At 45.6% G+C, this 17,566-nt stretch overlaps 1 protein-coding gene and 1 long non-coding RNA gene across 8 annotated transcripts in view; one reads left to right on the plus strand and one right to left on the minus strand.

The window, feature by feature from the left end:
• Window positions 1-17,566, minus strand: part of SHOC1 (shortage in chiasmata 1) — an 86,237-nt gene that overhangs the window by 55,832 nt on the left and 12,839 nt on the right. The window lies entirely within an intron of this gene.
• On the plus strand, window positions 9,624-15,411 carry LOC147026732 (uncharacterized). The gene is made up of 2 exons (XR_015058488.1): window positions 9,624-10,293; window positions 10,436-15,411. It is a non-coding gene; the product is annotated as an uncharacterized LOC147026732 (long non-coding RNA).

The following is a 17,566-nucleotide window of genomic DNA, read 5'->3' on the forward strand; positions in this document are numbered from 1 at the left end:
CTTTTGCACCTTCGGCAGAAAATGTATAAATATAAAAGGCTAAAAATGTGTTTTATACTTATATTTCATTTCTCCTTCCTTCCTTCTTTGCGAATCGCATTGGCGTTTTTGGCCATCTTCCAGATCACGTGACGATCAAACGGGAAGGAAATTCAAAAATCTGTCCAGTTAGATGCAAGATAATATTTTTTACTATCATAATCAATAAACAGTTGCTGAATATCTTGTAGAATGGCAGACTAGATAGGTTTTGAAAATGGCGATTTTTATAATTTACGTGACCTCGTGACCTTGACCTTGAACCCGGTCAAAAGTTATATTGTTGTGCAACACTCATCGACCTCTACCCACATACTAAGTTTCATCAAGATCGGAAAGAAAAATTGATGGACGGACGTACGGACAGACATTTGGACTGGCTTTATTAGGTCATCTCGGGAGAGATGACCTAAAAATGAACAGTATCTTTATCTTCCTGCTGATATGCAGCATTCAGTCCACTCACCTCAACTCCCTCTTCCGCATATGAGGCAATTTCAATTGTCACCATGTAAATTGACTGGGTGTTGGCACCTCTCTCACCAGCCACAGCATTTCAGCAAAGGACTTCTGTGACTGACTCAATCTGTGAAATTTCCATCCTGCGTTTCTCCCAGTGGCAAATCCTCTGATGACAAACTTCCCTGCAAATGTCTCCTGCTCTTCATCTGCTCCAATTGGTTCATCTGATCTTACGCTTGTGAAAGTTAACATCTCTCTGGCTATTCTCAGAGAGGTTCCTTAACACCAACGAGTCTGGCAGCTCACTCAGGCAGATTGTCAGAGACTGAAAACAGCCATCTCTTTTCAGGAATGGTCTCCCATATCAACTGCCCCTGATGTTAACTCAGCCTGGGCATTCTACCACAGAAATTTCCTCTCTTATGCACAAATTAATCCCATCAAGTCTTCAGTTATCCTCCCTTTGTTCCCACCCTTGGTACACGAATCCTGTGGTGAGGCAGTTGCTCTGAAACAACTTGCATTCTCTTCATGGAAGGCTAATCTGACTGAAGGGAATCTCAATGCATTCCAAAAATTCTGCAACAAGTGTAACAACAAACATCATCTGTAAAACCTCAAGAATGAACTTTCAAACTTGTCTCCCTCCTCTAAAACCTGGTGGTACTTTGTTCTGTCTGTCTCTGGAATATGTTCTGCTTCCATCCATTCCCTCTCTTCAAATGGCGCCACAGCTGACTCTGCTCGTGAGAAGGCTGAATGCCTCAATTCTGTGTTTGCTTCCAAATCTTGTGCCCCCAACCACTCACTCTCAGAACTCTTCCTTCATTGCTATACTCAACTGCTAATGAACTCTGTCTATTTTGCACCTGAGAAGGTAGAGAAGGTTCTTTCAACCCTCAACTCTGACTAACTTATCCTAAAAAACCTGCTCTGCTGCTCTTGCAGATTATCTTTCTGCCCTTTTCACCATATTATTTGCCCGAGGTCATCTTCCATCTGCGTGGAAATCCACAATCATCAATGCATTACATAAAAAAGGTGTGAAAACTGATCCTCTTAACTACAGACTTATCAGCTTACTTCCAATCATCAGCAAGGTCATGGAATCCATAATTGCAGTTGATATGAAATCCTGCTTTTTTTCCAACAACCTAATCTCTGATCACCAATTTGGTTTCACACCAGATCACTCGACTGATGATAGATGGAGGCCCTCCATAAGACCCCATATATCCCATGAGACCCTTTAGATCCCACAATACCCTTGAGACCACGTTTACTTTGCAGACGCCTTTTGACACTTGAGACAAGCGGTCGACCGATATGGGTTTTCAAGGGCCGATGTTGATACAAATATTTAGAGAGCGGGTGGCCGTTGACCGAGAAAATGCCCATATATGCATCTGATTAAATAATTGAATAATAGAAAAGACAAGTCTGAAGACGACGATGGTTCACGAGCGGTATTTGATGATGTAGATTGTTTCAGAAGTCAAGGATGAGACAATGTGATACTGTTTGACCAAGTTATAAAAATGATCAACATGATGTGGTACGAGTGACAGGTTATAAGCTGCAAAATGTCGAAAACCCGGTTTCGTTAAACAACTTTCAAAATTTGACCTTTGCAGAACCTTTAAAGGTCACAAAACAATGTTGTGGACATTAAAATAAGGAAACAGGATACATGCTATAGCTTATTAGAGTTAGTTCGTCGAAGAAGGTCGAAAACCCGGTTCGATTCCGACAACTTTGAAAATTTTAACTTTGTGAACTTTAAAGGTCAAAGGTCAAGGATTATGACCTTTGGTGCAAAACTTCCTCTGGAACATTCCAGGAACAATACAATGTCATATAGGCGATATGGCATTTCGCACTCCTCGGATTATCCATACTTTGATGAAATCAGCGTAAAAACAAACTTGAAGGGGGCGCCACGGGCAAGGTGTTCGAGATAGAGAAAAATGGTTTCAAGACTTTAGGTGGGGAATGACCTCAAGATTATGCATAAAAAATAGTCATCCTAGCTCTCAAATTTGGGCGGTCGTATGATTTTAATGTCAAAATTCGAAATTTTCTAAGGTCGTGACCTTGACCTTGGGACGAAAATGAAAAAAATCGAGCTCCATGGGGCTATGCAGGTGCCATTGGGCTAACCAAATACTGAAACCCCTGCCAGATTTGACAAAGCCCCTCGGAGAAGATGCAAATTGAAATCGGCTACCCCCTGAAAACACAATTCGCAATTTTCTAAGTTCGTGACCTTGTGACCCTGACCTTGGGACGAAAATTAAAAATTGAGCTCCGTGGGGCTATGCAGGTGCCATTGGGCTAACCACATACCAAAAGCCCAGCCAGATTTGACAAACCTCCTCGGAGAAGATAATTTTTTACGTCAAAATTCGCAATTTTCTAAGTTCGTGGCCTTGTGACCTTGACCTTGTGACGAAAATGAAAAAAAATCGATCTCCGTGGGGCTATGCAGGTGCCATTGGGCTAACCAAATACCGAAAACCCCTGCCAGATTCGACAAACCTCTCGGAGAAGATGGATTTTTATGTCAAAATTCGAAATTTTCGAAGTTCGTGACCTTGTGGTGAAAGTGAAAAATCGAGCTCTGTGGGGCTATGCAGGTGCCATTGGGCTAACGAAATACTGAAACCCCTGCCAGATTTGACAAACCCCCTCGGAGAAAATGCAAATTGAAATCAGCTACCCCCTAAAAACACAATTCGCAATTTTCTAAGTTCGTGACCTTGTGACCCTGACCTTGGGACGAAAATTAAAAATCGAGCTCCGTGGGGCTATGCAGGTGCCATTGGGCTAACCAAATACCGAAACCCCTGTAAGATTCGACAAACCCCCTAGGAGAAGATGCAAATTGAAATCGGCTACCCCCTAAACACACAATTCGCAATTTTCTAAGTTTGTGACCTTGTGACCCTGACCTTGGGACGAAAATGAAAAAAAAAAAAAATCGAGCTCCGTGGGGCTATGCAGGTGCCATTGGGCTAACCAAATACCGAAACCCCTGCCAGATTCGACAAACCCCTCGGAGAAGATGGATTTTTATGTCAAAATTCGCAATTTTCGAAGTTCGTGACCTTGTGACCTTGACCTTGGGACGAAAGTGAAAAATCGAGCGCCGTGGAGCTATGCAGGTGCCATTGGGCTAACCAAATACCGAAACCCCTGTCAGATTCGACAAACCCCCTAGGAGAAGATGCAAATTGAAATCGGCTACCCCCTAAAACACAAGTTTTTTGGGTGTGGCTCCGTCCAGAATGGGCGCACCACACCCTTTCTCAGGAAAACACAACTTGATCATGATATAAACCTCCCACCAAAATTTTATCAGGATCGGATCAAAACCCACGGAGCTATGCTCGGGACAGACAGACAGACAGACAGACAGACAACAACAAAAAAAATAAACCAATGTCACCCACAGGATGACCCGTATCTTGCCAAAAGGTGGCCACGTGTGACTTCTTTAAGGTCACACTGAGTTGAACAGAGCTGCTATCCACCAGGAGCGACTCCTTGAGGAATATCTGCCTACGAGAGATTCCGATGAGAATCGTTCTACAGAGTAACCATGAAAAATATGCTTTTGCCTCATAACGTCACCAAATGACGTCATAATATCTCAAGTTTGACATATCTAGAAAGCACTCATCGAGGTGTTCAATTTGAGGTACTACACGATATGGTTCCTAAAACTTGAAAATTTGACCTTGGGGTCAAATATGTTTGACCTTCGGCGCTAACCATGAAGGTCAAGGCCAATCGCCACCAAAAATTAATCAGCTGAGCGCCAGACCATGAACTATATTCCCATAAAATTTGAAGACGATCCGATCAAAATTACTCAAAAAATAAGGGTTTCGTCGACTCCCCTGATTTGCGCCAAAGTAACCTTGACCTTTGACCTTGACCTTCAAAATTTTATGCGCTGAAAGGGACCTATATAGGCCTCTGATATGCGAAGTTACAAAAATTTCCGATGATAACTGTGCTCTGCAGAGTGATTTATACGTGATTACAGACAAACAAACAAACAAAAAAAAACAACATACAAGCTGACTAACATATCTTGCAAAAACTTCGTTTTGGCAAGATAATAACGAATATAGTGGTCACTTATTTTTTTCGTGAACCAAAAATTACACAAAATTGTTGAACTTAAATTAACAAATATATTTAACACAATACATATTAACTTAGCTTGCTTTCTCATGTATAACATCACAATACAATACAGGCAAACTGCCAACATTATTTTAATTATCAACACAATGATAAATAATGTCGAGCAAAGCTTATGGAGTTTACCAGCCACAAATCTGGAATGCTTAAATCTGGTTTTACCTGAAAACGGCCAAATTTTCAAGGTAATAATTTTGTAATTTAGGTGAAAAAAAGTTTTAAAATATTTTAAATTTTAAATTCCCACCTCCCACGTAGTTATAGTACAAACTGCCATGTTAGAATGGCACCATAGGTGGCAGGGTGCCTTTACAGCTGTTACTTTCATTATAGACACTTTGAGTGTCATATACAGCAATTCTTTGTTTCATGTGGTAGTTGCGTTCTGAGAATTCACCGCGTTAGCTGAAAACGTGTAAAATAAAAGTAATTTTCACATAAGAAAGAATGCAATCAGTGGAGGTTGTGTGTCAGGACATGGGTGGACACCGAATGGGGTGGGGGTGGAGGGAAAAAAGAGGGGGGAAAAAGAGGGGGGGGAAGAAGAGGGGGGGGAAAGAGGGGGGAAAAGAGGGGGGAAAAAGAGGGGGGAAGAGGGGGGGAAAGAGGGGGGAAGAGGGGGAAAAAGAGGGGGAAAAAGAGGGGAAAAAGAGGGGGAAAAAGAGGGGGAAAAAAGAGGGGGAAAAGAGGGGGAAAAAGAGGGGGAAAGAGGGGGGAAAAGAGGGGGAAAAGAGGGGGGAAAAGAGGGGGAAAGAGGGGGAAAGAGGGGGAAAAAGAGGGGGAAAAGAGGGGAAAAGAGGGGGAAAGAGGGGGAAAAAGAGGGGGAAAAAGAGGGGGAAAAAGAGGGGGAAAAAGAGGGGGAAAAAGAGGGGGAAAAGAGGGGGGAAAAAGAGGGGGAAAAAGAGGGGGAAAAAGAGGGGAAAAAGAGGGGGAAAAAGAGGGGGAAAAAGAGGGGGAAAAAGAGGGGGAAAAAGAGGGGGAAAAGAGGGGGAAAGAGGGGGGGAAAAGAGGGGGAAAAAGAGGGGGAAAAAGAGGGGGGAAAAGAGGGGGAAAAGAGGGGGAAAAGAGGGGGAAAAAGAGGGGGAAAAAGAGGGGGAAAAGAGGGGGAAAAGAGGGGGAAAAGAGGGGAAAAAGAGGGGGAAAGAGGGGGAAAGAGGGGGAAAAGAGGGGGAAAAAGAGGGGGAAAAGAGGGGGAAAAAGAGGGGGAAAGAGGGGGAAAAAGAGGGGGAAAAAGAGGGGGAAAAAGAGGGGGAAAGAGGGAAAAGAGGGGAAAAGAGGGGGAAAAAGAGGGGGGAAAAGAGGGGAAAAAGAGGGGAAAAAAGAGGGGAAAAAGAGGGGAAAAGAGGGGAAAAGAGGGAAAAAGAGGGGAAAAAGAGGGGAAAAAGAGGGGAAAAAGAGGGGAAAAAGAGGGGAAAAAGAGGGGAAAAAGAGGGGAAAAGAGGGGAAAAAGAGGGGAAAGAGGGGGAAAAGAGGGGAAAAGAGGGGGAAAAAGAGGGGAAAAAGAGGGGGAAAAAGAGGGGGAAAAAGAGGGGGAAAAAGAGGGGGAAAAAGAGGGGGAAAAAGAGGGGGAAAAGAGGGGGAAAAAGAGGGGGAAAAGAGGGGAAAAAGAGGGGGAAAAAGAGGGGGAAAAAGAGGGGGAAAAGAGGGGGAAAAAGAGGGGGAAAAAGAGGGGGAAAAGAGGGGGAAAAAGAGGGGGGAAAAAGAGGGGGGAAAAAGAGGGGGAAAAAAGAGGGGAAAAAGAGGGGAAAAGAGGGGAAAAAAGAGGGGAAAAAGAGGGGAAAAAGAGGGGAAAAGAGGGGAAAAAAGAGGGGAAAAAGAGGGGAAAAGAGGGGGAAAAGAGGGGGAAAAAGAGGGGGAAAAAGAGGGGGAAAAGAGGGGGAAAAGAGGGGGAAAAGAGGGGGAAAAGAGGGGGAAAAGAGGGGGAAAAGAGGGGGAAAAGAGGGGGAAAAGAGGGGGAAAAGAGGGGAAAAGAGGGGAAAGAGGGGAAAGAGGGGGAAAGAGAGGGGAGGAAAGAGGGGGAGGAAAGAGGGGGAGGAAAGAGGGGGAGGAAAGAGGGGGGAAAAGAGGGGGAAAGAGGGGGAGGAAAGAGGGGGAAGAGGGGGAAAGAGGGGGGGAAAGAGGGGGAGGAAAGAGGGGGGGGGAAAGAGGGGAGGAAAGAGGGGGGGAAAGAGGGGGAGGAAAGAGGGGAGGAAAGAGGGGGAGGAAAGAGGGGAGGAAAGAGGGGAGGAAAGAGGGGGAGGAAAGAGGGGAGGAAAGAGGGGAGGAGGGGAGGAAAGAGGGGGAGGAAAGAGGGGGAGGAAAGAGGGGGAGGAAAGAGGGGGAGGAAAGAGGGGGAGGAAAGAGGGGGAGGAAAGAGGGGGAGGAAAGAGGGGAGGAAAAGAGGGGGAGGAAAAGAGGGGAGGAAAAGAGGGGGAGGAAAAGAGGGGGAGGAAAAGAGGGGGAGGAAAAGAGGGGAGGAAAGAGGGGGAGGAAAAGAGGGGGAGGAAAAGAGGGGGAGGAAAAGAGGGGGAGGAAAAGAGGGGAGGAAAAGAGGGGGAGGAAAAGAGGGGAGGAAAGAGGGGGAGGAAAAGAGGGGGAGGAAAAGAGGGGGAGGAAAAGAGGGGGAGGAAAAGAGGGGGAGGAAAAGAGGGGAGGAAAAGAGGGGGAGGAAAAGAGGGGGAGGAAAAGAGGGGGAGGAAAAGAGGGGGAGGAAAAGAGGGGGAGGAAAAGAGGGGGAGGAAAAGAGGGGGAGGAAAAGAGGGGAGGAAAGAGGGGGAGGAAAAGAGGGGGAGGAAAAGAGGGGAGGAAAAGAGGGGGAGGAAAAGAGGGGGAGGAAAAGAGGGGGAGGAAAAGAGGGGGGAGGAAAAGAGGGGAGGAAAAGAGGGGAGGAAAGAGGGGGAGGAAAAGAGGGGGGAGGAAAAGAGGGGGAGGAAAAGAGGGGGAGGAAAAGAGGGGGAGAGGGAAAAGAGGGGAAAAGAGGGGGAAAAGAGGGGGAAAAGAGGGGGGAAAGAGGGGGAAAGAGGGGGAAAGAGGGGGAAAAGAGGGGGAAAAGAGGGGGAAAGAGGGGGGAAAGAGGGGGGAAAGAGGGGGAAAGAGGGGGAAAGAGGGGGAAAGAGGGGGAAAGAGGGGGAAAGAGGGGGAAAGAGGAAAAGAGGGGGAAAGAGGGGGAAAGAGGGGGGAAAGAGGGGGAAAGAGGGGGAAAGAGGGGGAAAGAGGGGAAAGAGGGGGAAAGAGGGGGAAAGAGGGGGAAAGAGGGGGAAAGAGGGGGAAAGAGGGGGAAAGAGGGGGAAGAGGGGGAAAGAGGGGGGAAAGAGGGGGGAAAGAGGGGGAAAGAGGGGGAAAAGAGGGGAAAGAGGAAAGAGGGGGGAAAGAGGGGGAAAGAGGGGGAAAGAGGGGGAAAGAGGGGGAAAGAGGGGGAAAGAGGGGGAAAGAGGGAAGAGGGGGAAAGAGGGGGAAAGAGGGGGAAGAGAGGGGGAAAGAGGGGGGAAGAGGGGGAAAGAGGGGGAAAGAGGGGGAAAGAGGGGGAAAGAGGGGGGAAAGAGGGGGAAAGAGGGGGGAAAGAGGGGGAAAGAGGGGGAAAGAGGGGGGGAAGAGGGGGAAAGAGGGGGGAAAGAGGGGGAAAGAGGGGGAAAGAGGGGGAAAGAGGGGGGGAAAGAGGGGGGGAAAGAGGGGGAAAGAGGGGGAAAGAGGGGGAAAGAGGGGGGAAAGAGGGGGAAAGAGGGGGGAAAGAGGGGGGAAAGAGGGGGGGGGGAAAGAGGGGGGGAAAGAGGGGGGAAGAGGGGGGAAGAGGGGGAAGAGGGGGAAGAGGGGGGAAAGAGGGGGAAAGAGGGGGAAAGAGGGGGAAAGAGGGGGAAAGAGGGGGAAAGAGGGGGGAAAGAGGGGGGAAAGAGGGGAAAGAGGGGGGAAGAGGGGGGAAAGAGGGGGAAAAGAGGGGGAAAGAGGGGGAAAGAGGGGGGAAAGAGGGGGGAAAGAGGGGGGAAAGAGGGGGGAAAGAGGGGGGAAAGGGGGGAAAAGAGGGGGGAAAGGGGGGAAAAGAGGGGGAAAGAGGGGGAAAGAGGGGGAAAGAGGGGGAAAGAGGGGGAAAGAGGGGGAAAGAGGGGGGAAAGAGGGGGAAAGAGGGGGGAAAGAGGGGGAAAGAGGGGGGAAAGAGGGGGGAAAGAGGGGGAAAGAGGGGGAAAGAGGGGGAAGAGGGGGAAAGAGGGGGAAAGAGGGGGAAAGAGGGGGAAAGAGGGGGAAAGAGGGGGGAAAGAGGGGGGAAAGAGGGGGAAAGAGGGGGGGAAAGAGGGGGGGAAAGAGGGGGGAAAGAGGGGGGAAAGAGGGGGGAAAAGAGAGGGAAGCACCAGCCCAGAGGGGAGAGCAGTACTCTGTCAGGTTGTGAATGAAAGCTTTGTATGTGGTCAGGAGCTCAGGTGGGCCGAGGAAGGACTTTGCATGACGGAGGATGCCCAGTCAGCGACTTGCTTTGGAGGCCAACTTGGAAATGTGGCTTTCCCAGGAACGATCATGGCAGATCGTGAGACCCAGAAGCTTGAATGAAAGGTCATATTCAAAAGGATTGTTGAGAAAGTAGATGGAGGGATTTTCCAGACAGTCCTTTCAGAAAGACATAGTGAGAGTGTGAGATTTGTCAGAATTGAAAGACATGTTCCAAGTGTTGGACCAGCCTGTGATTTTATCCAGATCTGCAGAGAGTGAAGAGGCTGCTGCTTGCTGATCTGAGGGATGACAGATGGTACAGCAGTGTTGAGAGATTGCATCTCTCCCAAGCTGAGAATAGCCATTTGTTAGCAGAATTACTTTTTAACAATCAAAAGTAAAAGAAAGAGCTAAAGGCATTCATTATAGAGCACTCTTAACAGCTGCAGTTCTTGACTGTGTTAAAAGCCAAAGCATGTAGTCTCTTTCTTTGTGACACGGCTAAACAACTGGCTTTTATTACCCTTGTAAAAACCTTGAGCCAAGAGAAGCCCGATCGTAAATCAACCTTGAGCCAAGGAAGCTTGGTCATAAACAAGCCTTGAGCCGAAGGAAACTCGATCGTAAATCAGTGCCATTTGACACAGCACAACAGCTGCTTCCACTTTCCAAGGAGTGGAATAAGGAAAGGAAGGTAAAGGCTCTTAAAAAGTAATCCGTCTTCCTGGCTCCCTGGCCGGATAATGACCAAAAACCAGATGGCTTTTAGAGCCCAAAGGGAGGAAATCAGCACCTGGCTTTTACCCCTTGGAGGAAATTGATCTTTGGGAAACAAAGTCTCAATAGAAAGCAGTGATGGAAGCTGGGCCAATCTTGAAACCAGATGGTCCCACAAGGGGCAGGACAAATTGTATATAAGGCAAGCCAGAGTGCCAAGCTAGCAGAGTTTGACTGAGCTGGGATACTGTAGGTAGTCTCTGTCTCACTTTGTCATGTACTCTTTTGATGTGAATTAAAAGGCTCTTCTCTACCATGATCAGTGTGGACATTGCTAGATTTCAATCAGCGGTGGAACATGGTCTCAACATTTGGTGTAGTCGGCAGGATAAGACAGACCAGGGGAGAGGGGGAACTGCTGCCTTGGTGAGACAAAAGAGGACAGAAGCCGGCCGGCTTAAAGATAAGGTAAGAACTGCCTCTTTTCTCGCACCGGGGCATGCAACTTTGCTGCCTCTTTGTGATCTGTCCTTATCTTAAAAGAACGGAAAAAGAGGGAGCTTTTATGCACAGTAAAAGAGGGGTACCCCGAGGGTTTAAGTGTCCGCAGGAGGAGTTGAAGGTGACGCTCGCAGGCTCATCAAAGAAATCCCTGGAGGACAGTGTCTAAAGGGGAGATTGCAAGGTACAAACCCTGGGAGGGTAATCTGAGAAATCTCCAAGAGACAAGGTATTTCTGTGGGAGATTGAGGACGTGGAAGGTGTGCAAGGGAGTGTGAGGGTTTGTGGAAAGGTGTGAAAGACACCCAACCCAACCCGAGACCACCCCAGGCAAAACACTGACCAGTCCAAGAATACTCTAGAAATTATCAAGGAAAAGTGGAAAAATAAAGCTGTAATGGAAATTATGGACCTTGGTCATGCGATCAATTAGAATCATGCTATGAATGATCATATAAAAGTACCCATATGTATTCCGAAGATGAGATTTGTTAAGATATGCATATGTGAATAAGCCCGAACCAAACTTGAATGTAAAGCGAACTGCAGAGAAAGCCAGGCTGCTTGTGAAAAGGAAAGGGGGGAATGGTGCCCCGGTGTGGTATGGAGGAATGTGTGCGCTTTGCCTGAAGGGTAAAGGGTGGGGGTCGTGTTCCCAAGCCAACGAAACTTGCCCTGACCTCTGAGATTTGAAATAAAAAGTAATTTTATGCGAGGTTTTCATATAGAGTCAAAGAGTTCTGAAAGGCGTCCATTAATTTGTATCCGTTTTAATGTGTGTGGGCACGTGTGTGTCGGGCACATGTATACAGTTTTGTTGTGAATGCGTGGGGTCATCGTGTTGGATGTGTTGGTGCCCTGCTGTGAAATGTGGGCTGTGCGCGATCTTTGCTTGGGAGTTGGGCTGCATGGAGTTTACCTTAAGAGGGGGGAGATGCTTTGTAAAAGAAATATATATATATATATATATATTTTTTTTTTTTAAAACTGAGTGAAGCACGGAAATTATCAGCACGGTTGATTGCATCATTATTGTGAGGAGCTCGGTTTTACAATCAATTGTGGTAGGCATCTGTGGTTGAATGTACGAAGAAAGCCGTATGTGGAGCCCTCGAAGGAGGGGAGGGCTATACGGTGTGCGAGATGGAGCAGGAAGCACGAATGGAGTCAACATCTGGGTCGTATTAAAATCTGGCCGTGTCGAAATAGAGTCCTGTGTAAATTTGCGAAGCCGTTCATCCTGGCCTTACAAAGTTGCAAGTACACATGTGCAAATGGAGTGTGACGAATTTGCATACATAATATGTAGATGCTATATCACCACATTAACGTACGTCGGCCCTCGGATGGACGTGTCCTGCTTGGTTTTGTTGTCTATCGACGTTTGCGGCAGTTATCAGCGAGTACACCGCCAGTCGGGGTGAGAGATAGGTGGCGAGTTCTCAGGCAAGCTCTCCCAGGTGAGATATAGACCGGTGATTTGAGCTTGAGGTCAATGCGATGGTGTCTCGAATTGCTGTGTTGTGGTCATGGGCATAACTGTGCCGCTGATGCAGTGCCCCTCCCCACCCCCTGTGCGGTGCGCCGGTGGGTGTCCTTGTGTCGAGTCGGGATGGAGGCCCTGCATCCCCTCTCGTGGGAGACGATTGCAATGCATGGGCATCTTGTTGGAGCAAATGGTCTGCAAAAGTGATTAAATAATAAGTGCAAATGATGCAGTGCAAATGATGCAGTGTCCCTCTACCGATGCACGCACTGGAACGGGTACTCATCTCACCGACCTGGGAAGGATGACAGGTTGAGTTAACCCCAACTACTGAGCCAACACCAGGCTACGGATTGTACTGTACGAGTTTACTTTAGGCTCATGTAAAAGATAATTGAGAATTTGGCAGATTAAAAAAAAAACAATTACCATGACATGTTTGAATGAAGAATGAGTTAAAATCGCAACTGTGGCTGTGGACATAATTACATACTCAACGAAGCTGGGTACAGAGGAAAATATTTATTTTATTAGGCCAAATTAGGGCTTCAAGCCAACTGGCTGGAAAGCCCTATTGTTTCGTTAATATTATTATTAGGGTACCCGTTGTAATGGACTGGGTAACCTATTGTTTTTCTTCTGTTTATTTCTTATTGATTATTCATTCTTTTTCCGCCGGCAATTTACGGGTTGTTTCGTTTTAAAAACCATTTTCTCAGGAACGGTAAGTCCAATCGAAATGAAAATTTCACCATAGTATGTATCTCTTTGATAAGCATACTTAATTGATAATTATGATGTCGCAAGTCACGTGGTATGGTGGCTATATTGGGTTTTCTCCAAAACCTATAAACATCTTCTTCTCCAGAACGGATAACCCGACCGCCTCAAACTTTGCACACATTTGCGATGTTCTATGGGAATGTTAAGTTGTCAATTTGGTCAAAGTCGTTGCATAATTTATATGATAAAAATGTTGCAGATTAGCCTCATTAAATATGCAAAAGAGTGTGAAAAATTGAGCAAATTGTACAGCTCTGATATTGATGGATTCAGATAATGCGAACCATCGCAGTTTCCATTGCCAGCTGTGAGAGATCATTCAGAAAGTTAAAACTAATACTTTCGTATTTGAGAGCCTCCTTGGCCAAGGCAGACTGTGACCTTGCTCTGCGGGGGTAATTACTGACTGTGAACACATCGTAGACCAGTTTGTATCAGTGAAGCAAGGAGTCATAATTTGTTAATTGAAAGTTTAACGAACTGGGTTGTATTTTTGTACTGATGTTGTGGTAAAGTTATTTAAAAGATGAGGTGTCAGTTGTTTGGACAAAAGCACAATTTCAAATTGCCAGAGGTATTATTGGTACACTATGTGGATGATTGCAAGGGAAACATCTTAACCCCTTTGGGGTACTGGCTGCCAAAGGCGATGAGGTGCCAAAGGCCAAATTACAACTGTGCATGACCCAAGTAACGTATGGGGAACATGTGTTGAATGGAACCTTCAGAATACTGTGAGGTAGTGGCTTGTGGACTATACTAAACGTTTAGAGGTGTTATAATAAAGAGGAAAATATTTGATTATATTTTGTTTTATTTTTGGAATGGCTATAGGTACCACTGTAGACTATAGGTACCTGATCTGTGTCATAATGAAGACCTGTCCAGGATTGTGTCCAATAGCCAGGGAGACTACTTGAGCAGCACCAACTGCTTTGCAGGAGTGTGGTCCGAATGGATGAATGGATGATATCTGATTATGCAGTGTTGGTTGACTCACTGTTAAGAGTAAAATGTGGTAATCGAAAGATGTCTGATACTGCACATAACTGTCAGGGTATGTAGTGTACACTGAAAATAACATCTTGGAAAGTGATACTGTGCTAATTGTGGTATGCAATCTAGCCGAGGGTGAAAGCATATTCCTGATATGTATATACTGTAAAGGATGACACAATGTAGGGGAACTTTGGAAATAAGAGGGCATTTAATATTGCAAAGTGGGCTAGTCGAGAATGGTAAATCGATAGTAAAATATTGAGCACATATGAAGCAAAAGCGACAACAACGACATCCTCCCTGGCTTCATTCCACCGTCAGCCTTTTCAACGAGCATACGTGCCGAGCGTCTGTAGGGGAGTTCCATTGGTAACCAATGCTACCTAACTACCTGGTGCTTGCAGCGGAATCAAGTTGCAGGTTCAAGACTCGCCGAGCCGGATTATCAAAAATTGCACGAGGCAGGAAGGTCCAAGCAAGCTTCTTACCTCCAGCTCACCTTCCCTCCAAGTGGGGGATAAAGACCCGACAAGGTCTATTTCCTTTTGAGGGTGCGTTCGGTGCAACCGACTCTACTGCTCCCTCTCGCAGTCGTGCTCGCCGCTGATACCCAGCAACCCACAACAATATCGTCTTAAGAAAGGGTAAAGTGGTTGCCCAAAAAGTTTGCTCGTTTTGGCTGATAAAAATGAGCTGCACGAGCAAAAGGGGGATGATGTAGAAGGAGGTGCTGAGAACATGGTACACTCAAGGACTTGCAGAGGTGGGAGAAAATGGAAAATCTGTGAAATCAAAAGTTTAGTGGAAGCTATGTGTATTATCAAATGTTTGTGGTGTGTGCTGCCTTTTGGCTGTTGGTTGCATCATTGTTTGGGGAATGACTGTGTTGCTGATGCGGTGCCCCTATTACCAGTGCACTGGTGTTCATTTTTGGCCAGTCTTGAAGGAATGACAGGCTGAGTTAGCCCTCTGGGGTTCGTTTGGTGGTAAATGAAACTTGAGCTCAGGGCTCTAAGATCCCAGGTCACCATTGTAAGGGCAAGGCAAAACAGTACATATAAGTATTGGTAAAATGTCTGGAGAATATATGGACATATATAAATGAATATTAATTATTGTGATGCTAATAAATATTGTGAAAGAGTTTGACGGCAGGGTGTTCGAACGGAGGAACGTCCTGAAGACGCATTGGACTGGACCCTTTTAGGTATTATTGATTACCCAAGGAGCTGTCAAGAAAAGGTAAGCCAATCATGGATTTATGCATCTCACTGCAAAAGAGGATACGTGAAGTCGTAGGAAGAAAGAAAGGAAACCTGCAAGTTGAAATATTACTGGAGGTTTATAACAGATGTGGCAGTGCTTTCTGTTAGCATGTGTATAAGCGTAATAATATGGACAATAACAGATAGTGAGGGCATTTTGGGAATGTCATAGAGAGCAGAATGTTTGGTAGGTAAATGGTAGGGGAAACAAGGAATGGGTTGTGACAGGGTACGCAGGGAAGGAAAAGGTAAACATTGGGATCAATTGCATGAGGAAGGCATATATGGGAAAACACTTATAGGGCCCTTTTATACAATTATGCATCTCGTGTGCCACAGGATGAAGGGGACAATGACATTGTATGCCTGGAACAAGGCATATTGTTACATGAAGGGATAACTGGGACAAGGATAGAGATAAGGATACGAATAAATAATCTTGCGGAATCCCAGACATAATTAATGATATATATATATATATATATATATATATATATATATATATATATATATATATATATATATATATATATATATATATATATATATATATATATGACCTAGCGGAACACCTAAGGAAGGTAGCTGCAGAGTACCATGACTATTTTAAGGAAGAAGGGTTCAGATCATGGGTAATGGAAGTGTTTGGTAAATGGGGAACATGGATATTCCACATATTGATCGTTGACCTCATGATATTCAGTGTTTATGTCATCATGGCGTGCATAAAAGTAATGATCGGTGTGCGTGTGTGTAAGAAAATTTATCACAGTGACGACAATGGTGGTGCATGAAGTTCCCCTGGACCAACAATCTCTGAAAACCCAGAAAACCCAGAAAATGAAGAACCTAGTTTAAAATTGTCGAGATACCGTGATGGTGGTATTATTTTTTGGGGGAAATATGAAAGTACAGACACTAGTGCTTTCGGGAGTAAACACTCTGCTCAAACTTACATTGGATGAGTGTCTCGAATTGCTTGTACCAATGGGGGACATGGGAAGAAATACTATATAACCACTGCCTTGTTGGCAAATACTCTGGGATTTTGTACTTTCTTATTTTACTCTGGAATTTTGTGCTTTCTTATTTTACTCTGGAATTTTGTACTTTCTTATTTTACTCTGGGATTTTGTACTTTCTTATTTTACTCTGGAATTTTGTATTCTGGCTTGCAGTTAACCAAACATGTTCGTAAAGAACAATAGTTAGCCAAAATATTCTTACTTGTTGTTCGTAACGAATCCATGTTAGTTAAATATATACATATATATCCTTTTGTGCATAAAGTAACTTTGTGAGAGCCGCTTTTGGAAGGAAACTTTGCTTCCTCAGGACCTATGCCGAAGTCATAATTGTTGAAACGTATCCACTGTTCTACAGAGGGGTGGGGTGTTGGTGGGCCGGTTAGTGGGGTAGAGAGGGGGCTTTTCTATAAGGCTAGAAGGTGCAGGAGGAGCCTGCGTGACGTCATGGGCCACTTGGAGCTGACCATAAGAGTGGACCACCTGTAGAAAAGAATCCTGCCTGCCGTCCTACCGGTCCATGGATGCTCCATCTCTCAAATTTATTATGTAACTGTTTGTTTCTTTTGCACAAATGTTCCAAAGTAACAAGAGGAGCGATTGTTGAGAGATTGCATCTCTCCCAAGCTGAGAATAGCCATTTGTTAGCAGAATTACTTTTTAACAATCAAAAGTAAAAGAAAGAGCCAAAGGCATTCATTATAGAGCACTCTTAATAGCTGCAGTTCTTGGCTGTGTTAAAAGCCAAAGCATGTAGTCTCTTTCTTTGTGACACGGCTGAGCAACTGGCTTTTATTACCCTTGTAAAAACCTTGAGCCAAGAGAAGCCCGATCGTAAATCAACCTTGAGCCAAGGAAGCTTGGTCATAAACAAGCCTCACGCCGAAGGAAACTCGATCGTAAATCAGTGCCATTTGGCACAGCACAACAGCTGCTTCCACTTTCCAAGGAGTGGAATAAGGAAAGGAAGGTAAAGGCTCTTAAAAAGTAATCCGTCTTCCTGGCTCCCTGGCCGGATAATGACCAAACCAGATGGCTTTTAGAGCCCAAAGGGAGGAAATCAGCACCTGGCTTTTACCCCTTGGAGGAAATTGATCTTTGGGAAACAAAGTCTCAATAGAAAGCAGTGATGGGAGCTGGGCCAATCTTGAAACCAGATGGTCCCACAAGGGGCAGGGCAAATTGTATATAAGGCAAGCCAGAGTGCCAAGCTAGCAGAGTTTGACTGAGCTGAGATACTGTAGGTAGTCTCTGTCTCACTTTGTCATGTACTCTTTTGATGTGAATTAAAAGGCTCTTCTCTACCATGATCAGTGTGGACATTGCTAGATTTCAATCAGCGGTGGAACATGGTCTCAACAGCAGAAGGTAGTGTCATCAGCAAATTGATGAAGAGGTTTTTTTTACAGAGTCAGAGAGATCATTGATGAAAACCAGAGAAAGCACTGGGCCCAGAACACTACCTTGATGAGCTCCAGCCTGGACAGGAAGAGGGGATGAGAGAATTCCATAAAGGGCCCCACATTTACTGCGACAGTAGAGGAAGTCTGCGAGCCAAAATGTAAACTGTTCAGCCTGGCGGAGGTATGCACTCATCTGACGGCCATTCTAGTTCTCTATCATTTTTAGCTTATCTAGAATTTATATTCCAGATAAGGTATTGTCATCACGCACTGTCCGTC

Source organism: Eptatretus burgeri, chromosome 5, assembly GCF_056783735.1.
Source record: "Eptatretus burgeri isolate ZD-2024b chromosome 5, Ebu_testis_v1, whole genome shotgun sequence".
In the NCBI taxonomy this organism is placed as follows: Eukaryota; Metazoa; Chordata; class Myxini; order Myxiniformes; family Myxinidae; genus Eptatretus; species Eptatretus burgeri.